At 47.3% G+C, this 8706-nt stretch overlaps 1 protein-coding gene across 1 annotated transcript in view; it reads left to right on the forward strand.

The window, feature by feature from the left end:
* Positions 1 to 8706, forward strand: part of EIF2AK1 (eukaryotic translation initiation factor 2 alpha kinase 1) — a 293498-nt gene continuing 284792 nt past the window's right edge. Inside the window, exon 1 of the mRNA XM_085016530.1 lies at positions 1 to 35. The gene's annotated coding sequence lies outside the window, so the exon portion shown is untranslated. The remainder of the gene's footprint in view (positions 36 to 8706) is intronic.

Genomic DNA, 8706 nt, shown 5'->3' on the forward strand with positions numbered 1-8706 from the left:
GGACTTCCCGTGTGGCTCACAACATGAGGACGGAGGTTCGATCCCTGGCCTCACTCAGTGGGTTAAGGATCTGGCATTGCTGGGAGCTCTGGTGTAGGTTGCAGACACGGCTCAGACTTGGAGCTGCTGTGGCTGTGGTGTAGGCTGGCAGTGGTGATTTGACCCCTAGCCTGGGAACTTCCATATGCCGTGGGTGTGGCCTAAAAAAAAAGGCAAATAAATAACTAAATAAATAAAAGGACGGGTGTTGAAGTTCCCTTATGGTGCAGGAGATTAAGGATCCAGTGTAGTCACTGCTCTGGCTCAGGTCACAGCTGTGGTGTGGGTTCAGGTTCGATCCCTGGCCCAGGAACTTCTGCATGTTGCAGACTTGGCCAAACCCCCCCCCCCAAAACAAAAACTTAAAAGGACAGGTGTTGATTGCGTTTCCCTAGTCATGGCAGGTTATATTTTCCAGTTTGGCCATCAAAGATCTCCTGTGTTACATGCCCTTCCTACAAAGTGGTGGTGACACGTCTACCACTGAGCAATGAGATCTATGGTCCTGCCCCCAAAGCTGGGCAGCATTTTGTCTTTGGCAGAAGGGGTGCCAAGGGTCTCCCTGGGATCTCCTGGAACCTCGCTCTTGGAACCCAGCTGCCATAATGTGAGGACGCCTAGGCCAGGTGAAAAGGCCACAGCCAGGAGTTCCCATGGTGGATCAACAGAAATGAATCTGACTAGTTACCAAGAGACGCAGGTTTGATCCCTGGCCTTGCTTAGTGGGTTAAGGCTCTGGGGTCGTGTGAGCTGTGGTGCAGGTTGGTGGCTACAGCTCTCATTTGACCCCTAGCCTGGGAACCTCCATATGCCTCTATGCCTCGGGTGCAGCCCTAAAAGGCCAAAAAAAAAAAAAAAAAAAAAAAGAAAGAAAAAAAGCTACAGTCAGGGGCTCAGAATGATTGCCTCAGCTGTGGGCCCAGCCCATAGCCAGCATCAGCTGCTGGATTCCTGGGTGAGGAAATGTGATATAACAAAAAATATATGTGGTCTTTGTCCCCAATTCCTGGTACAGAAGTCCTAAGACTTTTGGAATTTCCTGAGAGATAGGAGTGTCTTTTGTGACTCATCAGGAGCCCTTTTCCACTGTACCTGACTTTATGCTAATGAAGTGACTCAGGCCTGGGCCCCCAGATGGCTTCAGGGTAGGGGCTGAGCACCAGGAAATCCTACCACGTGACCAGAGGGTGGAAAACTTGAGCACCACCCAACCTCCAGAGATCAGCCAGGGACCGGAGATTGAGTTCAACCCTGTGATCTTCGTGTGTGTGTGTGTGTGTGTGTGTGTGTGTGTGTGTGTGTGTGTGTGTGTGTGGTAAAAATGTGAAACAGGAGTTCCCGTCAGTGGTTAACGAATCCAAGAACCATGAGGTTGCGGGTTCGATCCCTGGCCTTGCTCAGTGGGTTAAGGATCCTGTGTTGCCGTGGACTGTGGTGTAGGTCGCAGATGCAGCTCGGATCCCTCGTTGCTGTGGCTGTGGAGTAGGCCGGTGGCTATAGCTCCGATTAGACCCCTAACCTGGGAACCTCCATATGCCGCAGGAGTGGCCCTAGAAAAGGCAAAAAGACAAAAAAAAAAAAAAAAAAAAAGTGAAACAATGAGTCTGGGGAGCTTCTTTCTGTGTTGGTGAACACACCCAAATGCTGGGAGGGTAGAGTGTCTAGATTCCGCGAGGCGAGAGCATGGAAGATGTGTGCCTCCCTAACACAGGATCTTGTCCCATTCAACTCTTTTTTTTTTTTTTAACTTTTTTTGGGGGCCACGCCCATGGCATGTGGACGTTCCCAGGCCAGGAATCGAACCTGAGCCACAGCAATGACCTGTGCCTCAGCAACAACCTGAGCCACTCCAATGACAATGCCAGACCCTTAACCTGCTGAGCCACAAGGGAGCTCGTGGCTGTTGTTTTAAGCCTATTATGGGGCTATTTGTTATGGAACAATCGTGACTAAGGAGTGTGGTGGATTCCAGAGGTGAAAGCATGGCAAGCAAAGGACCAGCAGGAGAAAATCAGCAGCGATGGTGCTTGGGCTGAGGGAAACAGAAAGTGATCCTGGATTAAGGAAAAAAAAAAAAAAGATTAATGGGAACAATACTAGGGGAGCCTAGAGCATCACGGAAAAGAGGAGTAACTAGGAAACAGGACACGTTTCAGGGCCACTCTGGGGCCCTCAGGGGTCTTCTTTAGGGGGAAGACGTCACAGTTACTCAAACCCACCTGCCTGAGGACCCTGTGCCCCCCTCCCCTAGATTGTCCTTCCTGGGGGCAGTTTCTGATTGGCCGGTCTGATTACGTGTGTGCCTGCTGGGGCAGAAGGCAGGACGCAGTGACTCAGCCCACCAGAACCAGGGGAGTAAGGGAGAGAAAGTGTCCCCATCCCCAAAGGAAGGGGAAGTTGTGCCTGGGCGGGCAAGACCCAGAGACACCTACTGGATTCACTAGGAGTAGGTTCCCTGCCAGTGACAAGAGACCTAAAGTGACAATGCTTAAACAGATCAAAGTTGATTTCTCTGGTGTGTCAAACCCAGAGGTTAGTAGTTCAGGCTGTCATCTCCCTCTTTTTTGTGATGTCTCAGGGCCGAGCTCCTTCCTCACGGACCAAGAGGGAGACACAGAGCAGAAAGGGAGCAGGGTGAGTGCTCAGGCTGTGCAGCACAAGGTCCTGGGATGACCTCATGCTTCTGACACCCCATTGGCTAGAATGTAGTCACGTGACCACACCAAGCAGCAGTGCAGGCTGGGAAATATAGTCCCTGCTGAAAATTCTTATGTCCCTAAGGAAGAAATCCTTGCCTGGACCCAGGGCAACGACCTGGTCCTGCCACATCCGCCATGTGCCATCTGGCTGCCCAGTACTCACATGCATACATCTTTCCACACATTTCATTTTTCTTTTTTTTTGTTGGTTTTTGTTTTTTGCTTTTTAGGGCCATACCCGCGGTATATGGAGGTTCCCAGGCAAGGGGTCCAACTGGATCTGTAGCCACCAGCCTACACAGAAGCCACAGCCACACGGGATCCGAGCCCAGTCTGTGACCTACGCCACAGCTCACGGCAATGCCGGATCCTTAACCCACTGAGTGAGGCCAGGGATCCAACCCGCCACCTCATGGTTCCTAGTCAGAGTCGTTAACCACTGCGCCACGACGGGAACTCTGCACACACATTTAATATTTATAAAGTCTCCCACCCATCGCAGTGTCACCACCACCATCTCACACTCAAGCAAGAACACACTCCCCGTCCTCAGGTCCAGGTACTGCGGAGCTCCAAGTCCAGCACCTCTGGGGCGTGTCCTCTTCCTTCAATGCCATCTCAGGGTTCTGTAAACTGTAGACCAAACAGCAATTTAACCGGCACCAACTCACATTATATGCAATAATGAGAAAAAGGAGGAGGAAAGAGACATAAACATTTAAAAATAACAGTAGGATGACACAGAATGCAGGCACACCCCATCTCCCACCCCTTTCTACAGTCAGAAGCCTGTAGCTGACATTTATCACTTCCATTTTTCACTACCCTTTCTGAGATCCCCTGGCCTTTGGCCAGCAGCAAAGTTAGTTGGTTCATTTATTGTCTCAAAACTTCGTTCTCAAAAGAATTGAGCCCTTGATGGTCCAGCCCATGTAGGGATTCTGGCATTTATTTCATATGCATGTATGTATGTATGTATTTAGTTACACCCTGCAGCTTAAGAGTGACCAGGCCAGGGATCAAATCTGAGCCAGAATTGTCATCTACAGCACAGCTCTTGCAACACCAGATTCTTAACACACGGCGCTGGGCCAGTGCACCTGTGGCATATGGAGGTTCCCAGGCTAGGGGTGGAACTGGAGCTGCAGCTGCCGGCCTACACCACAGCCACGGCAACATCGGATCCGAGCCTTGTCTGAGTCCTACACCACAGCTCATGGCATGTTGGGATTCTTAACCTGCTGATCCAGGCTAGGGATCTTCCGGTGTCCTCATGGATGCTAGTCAGATTTGTTTCCACTGAGCCATGATGGCAACTCCCTATTTTTACCTTTATTTATTTATTTTGGCCTCGCTTGCAGCATGTGGAAGTTCCCTGGGCCAGGGATGAAGCTTGTGCCATGGCAGCGATCTAAGCTGTTGCAGTGACAATACTTGATCCTTAACCCTTGGGTCACAAGAGAACTCCTTAGCTTTTTTTTTTTTTTTTTCCTTTTTTTTTTTTTGGCCTCTGCAGGAAGCCCCCACCTTCAAGCTGGATCTCAGTTCCCAGACTAGGGATTGAACCTGGGTCACAGCAGTGAAAGGGGGGAATCTTAACCACAAGACCACCAGGGAACTCCCCAGCATTATGCTGAGCTTTTTGTTAAGCTGTAAAACTTTAAGCATTTCGGAGTTCCTGTCATGGTGCAGCGGAAACAAATCTGACTGCTATGGGTCACAAACATTATTACTGTTAATTGATACTGGTAACAACCAAAACCACTTTACAGCTACAGAAAACTTGTGTTACTTTTTGGCTTAACAGAAACATTTTATTTATTGCTTTTGGCTTTTATTTTTATTGAGACTCTATTAAAGATCTATATATATGTATATATATAATTTTTTTTTTTGGTCTTTTTCTAGGGCCACACCTACTCCTAGGCTTTGGTGAATAGAGCTAGGAAACACACACACCCTCCCAAAGCAAACTTGGGTCAGCCCAGTAAAGTCAATCTACTAGCAATGGGCTGTGGTGAAGCAAAGTCCAATCTTTATTGCAAGACCGAGCCGGGATACAGGCAACTAATGTTCAAAGACCCAGACTCCTCAATGAATTTCAGAGAAGGGTTTTTAGAGGCAGGGTGATGCAGAGAGGGTCAAGGGGTGCATGATTCGCTTGTGGACACTCTTCTGATTGGTTGGTGGTGAAGTACTGGGCCTCTGATTCTAAAGGGTCTGTGATCTATGGGCTTGTGGTCAGCAATGCAGTCAGCTTCTACCTGGAAGGGGTTTGAGTGTCTGCAAAATAGCTCAAAGGTATGGCCCAAGATATTATCTATGGCCCTTGAGGAGGAACTGGAAGTCCTTGACTTTGTTGTAGGCTAAAGTATTACTATGTTGTTTTGCTTGACTGTTTTCTTTTGCTTTTGCATCTTCTCACTTCTTGAGTTAAATGTACTCTTTGGAACTCGGGCTAAAGTTTTTCTACAAAAAAGAGGCAGGTGGAAGACATGGGGTGGGGGGAGGCCTGTCCAGGGAAGGCCCTTAGGATCCTGCTCAGTTACAAACACACGTCTTTTTATTTATTTATTTGCTTATTTACTCTCTTTTGGCCATACCTGTAGCATAGAGAGGTTCCCAGGCCAGGGATCAAATTCGAGTCTCCTAACGCACTGTGCCAGCCCAGGGCTTGAACCCACACCTCTGCAGCAATCTGAGCCACTGCAGTTGGATTCTTAACCCAACTGCACCACAGCGGGAATTCCTCTAATGATTATTAATGGACCCACTGATCTTGCATTCTCAGGACTCAAGGGGACCGAGTATGAAAATAGCTACTAGTTTCTGGGTACAATCTGTCTGCCTAGGATGTGCCAGGTACTCTGCATCCCTGGTCTCATTTATTTCTCACAGATCCACTTTAGGATGGGTGGGGTTTTTTGGGGGGAAGGGGGGCACACTTGCACGTATGGAAGTTTCCAGGCTAGGGGACATATTGGAGCTGCAGCTGCTAGCCTTCATCACAGTCACAGCAATGCCAGAACCAAGGTGCGTCTGCGACCTACAGCTCAGCTCATGGCTATGCCAGATCCTTAACCAACTGAGCAGGGCCGGGGATTGAACCCACGTCTTCATGGATACTAGTCGGGTTCATTGCCACCAAGCCATGATGGGAACTCCTAGGATGGGTGTCCTTATCCTCACTTTTCAGAATCAAGTTACAGGGCATCAAGAAGTTGCTGAACCTGGAACCCTGCCTCCTCTGTGCTTTTCTCACCAGGTTATATTGAAAAGAAAAATGGCTTTATTATTTCTCTCACCGGAGACTCTGCTCTGAGGACAGAAGGGAAGATTAAAGGCAAATCACATGGATCCTTTGACTGACAATCCAGATTGTTAATAAAATTATTTTCCTATTTGCCTCTGCCTCTTTCCTCCCCTCTCTCCTCTCATAATCCTTTGTACCTCTATGAAAATACTTTTCGCACGGACTTATAATTAGTTTTGTCTGTCTGTTTCTCAAATGATAATTAGCCGAATGTCTCTCCTAGAGATGTAAGAAAATTGGGGCTGAGTTAAATGTTAAGCCATGAGTCTAAACTAACCAGCCTGCTCCAGAGCTTGGAAGTAGTGAATCCTGATATAGAATAAACCTTAAATCTTGTTAGTGTGTCTGTGTGTTCCCTTCCACCTCTCATTATGTCGAATTACAACAGGCTTCTTACCCTGGTAGTTAAGCTTTATGGTAATTTGATTTGCTATTGTTTGTGGCAACCCAAGAGCTTGTTAAAAGTGCCTCGTTGCCTCAATGGCATTTAGAGACAAAGAATGAGTAACCAGGGAGGAGCTATATATATATCTTACATCTCTGAAGCCCATCTGGTCTTTCAACATAGTTCTAATAAACAAGACTGCCAACTCTCCACCCATTAAATCTTTACAGGCCTGAGAATAAATTTAGCTGATCTCCAAATCTGTTTTCACATCGTCAGATGGATTTGGAGTCTTCTGGCAAATTTCCCATCAAAGACCCTCGCCTTTCAAATTTAATTTCCTCAATACTGTATAAAGAAGTGTTCCTTTGGTGTTTGGGAGGGGATGGTTTGAAAAAGAATGAGAATCCAGCAGCATGTGTTCTGCAGTCCTCAAAGATAGCCTCCACGGTGCACTGAAAGGAAATGATGGCTCACTAAAAAAGGGAAGTGAGCTGTTTAACGTTCACGATACACGTAGCAAAAAGCCATGCTGCAAAAAAAAGGGAAACTCAAGGTTTGTGCAAATCCTTCGAAAAAATAATATTTTAACAATAACGGAGTTCCCGTCATGGCGCAGTGCGAATCTGACTAGGTTGCAGGTTCGATCCCTGGCCTCACTCAGTGGGTTAAGGATCTAGCGTTGCTGTGAGCTGTGGTGTAGGTCGAAGATTTGGCTTGGATCCCACGTTGCTGTGGCTGTGGTGTAGGCTGACAGCTGAAGCTCTGATTAGACCCCTAGCCTGGGAAATTCCATATGCCTTGCGTGCGGCCTAAAAAGCAAAATAATAATAATAATAAAACTAGCCAAAAGCTAAGAGCCCTCAAATATCTATTTCTTCGTCTGAAACACAACAGGTAGTGAATATAGTATTATGGACCATCCAAAATTACAATTCTTGGAGTTCCTCCATGACTCAGTGAGTTAAGGACCCAAGGTTGTCACTGCTGAGGCTCTGGTCACTGTTGTGGCGTGGGTTCAATCCCAGTCCCAGGAATGTCCACATGACATAAGAAACGCCTTAAAAAAAAAAAAAAAAAAAGAGTACATTTTTTTTCTTTTTTGGCCACAGAGTTGCACATGGTACTACCAGGCCAGGGATCAGATCTGAGCTGTGGTTTTGACCTACGCTGAAGCTGCCACAATGCCAGATCCTTTAACCCACTGTGCTGGGTTGGGGATCAAACTTTCATCCTGGCACTGCAGAGACACTGCTGATCCCATGACCACCACAGCAGGAACTTCGTAACGACTCTTTTTATATATTAAATACATAAAGAAAAATTATTATTTGCTTTTTAAGGCCATACTGCAGCGTATGGAGGTTCCCAGGCTAGGGGTTCAATCGGAACTACAGCTGCTGGCCTACACCACAGCCACAGCAACGGAGGATCCGAGCCGAGTCTTCGACCTACACACAGCTCACAGCAATGCTGGATCCTTAATCCACTGAATGAGGCCAGGGATTGAACCTGCAACCTCATGGCTCCTAGTCTGATTCGTTTCTGCTGTGCCACAGTGGGAACTCCAAATAAAGAAAAATTAGGAGTTCCCGTCGTGGCGCAGTGGTTAACGAATCCGACTAGGAACCATGAGGTTGCGGGTTCGGTCCCTGCCCTTGCTCAGTGGGTTAACGATCCGGCGTTGCCGTGAGCTGTGGTGTAGGTTGCAGACGCGGCTCGGATCCCACGTTGCTGTGGCTGTGGCGTAGGCCGGTGGCTACAGCTCCGATTCGACCCCTAGCCTGGGAACCTCCATATGCCGCGGGAACGGCCCAAGAAATAGCAACAACAACAACAACAAAACAACAACAAAAAAGACAAAAGACAAAAAAAAAAAAAAGAGAAAAATTATAATGCTAAATAATAGTCAGAATACTAGAAATTCTATGCAGTCTTTTTTTTTTTTTTTTTTTTTTTAAGGGCTGCACCTGCAGCATATAGAAGTTCCCAGGCTAGGGGTTAAATTCGAGGGTCTACACCACAGCAACACTGGATCTGAAACCACATCTGTGGCATACACCACGGCTCACTGCAACACCAGATCCTTAACCCACTGAGCAAGGCCAGTTGGGTTCATTACCTGCTGAGATACAACGGGAACTCCTACTGTCACTTTCTTAAAGGAATTCAGACTTGCCTTTCATTTGACCATGAAACTTTTTTCCCATCTGTATCAAATTCCCAGACTTTCTCTTGGGTGAGCAGAAATAAGGATATATTGGAGTTCC

This window comes from Sus scrofa, chromosome 3 (assembly GCF_054392235.1).
Source record: "Sus scrofa isolate SSC_HxYL_T2T_F1_AM1 chromosome 3, Sscrofa_HxYL_maternal_Yorkshire_Landrace_v2.0, whole genome shotgun sequence".
NCBI classification, from domain to species: Eukaryota; Metazoa; Chordata; class Mammalia; order Artiodactyla; family Suidae; genus Sus; species Sus scrofa.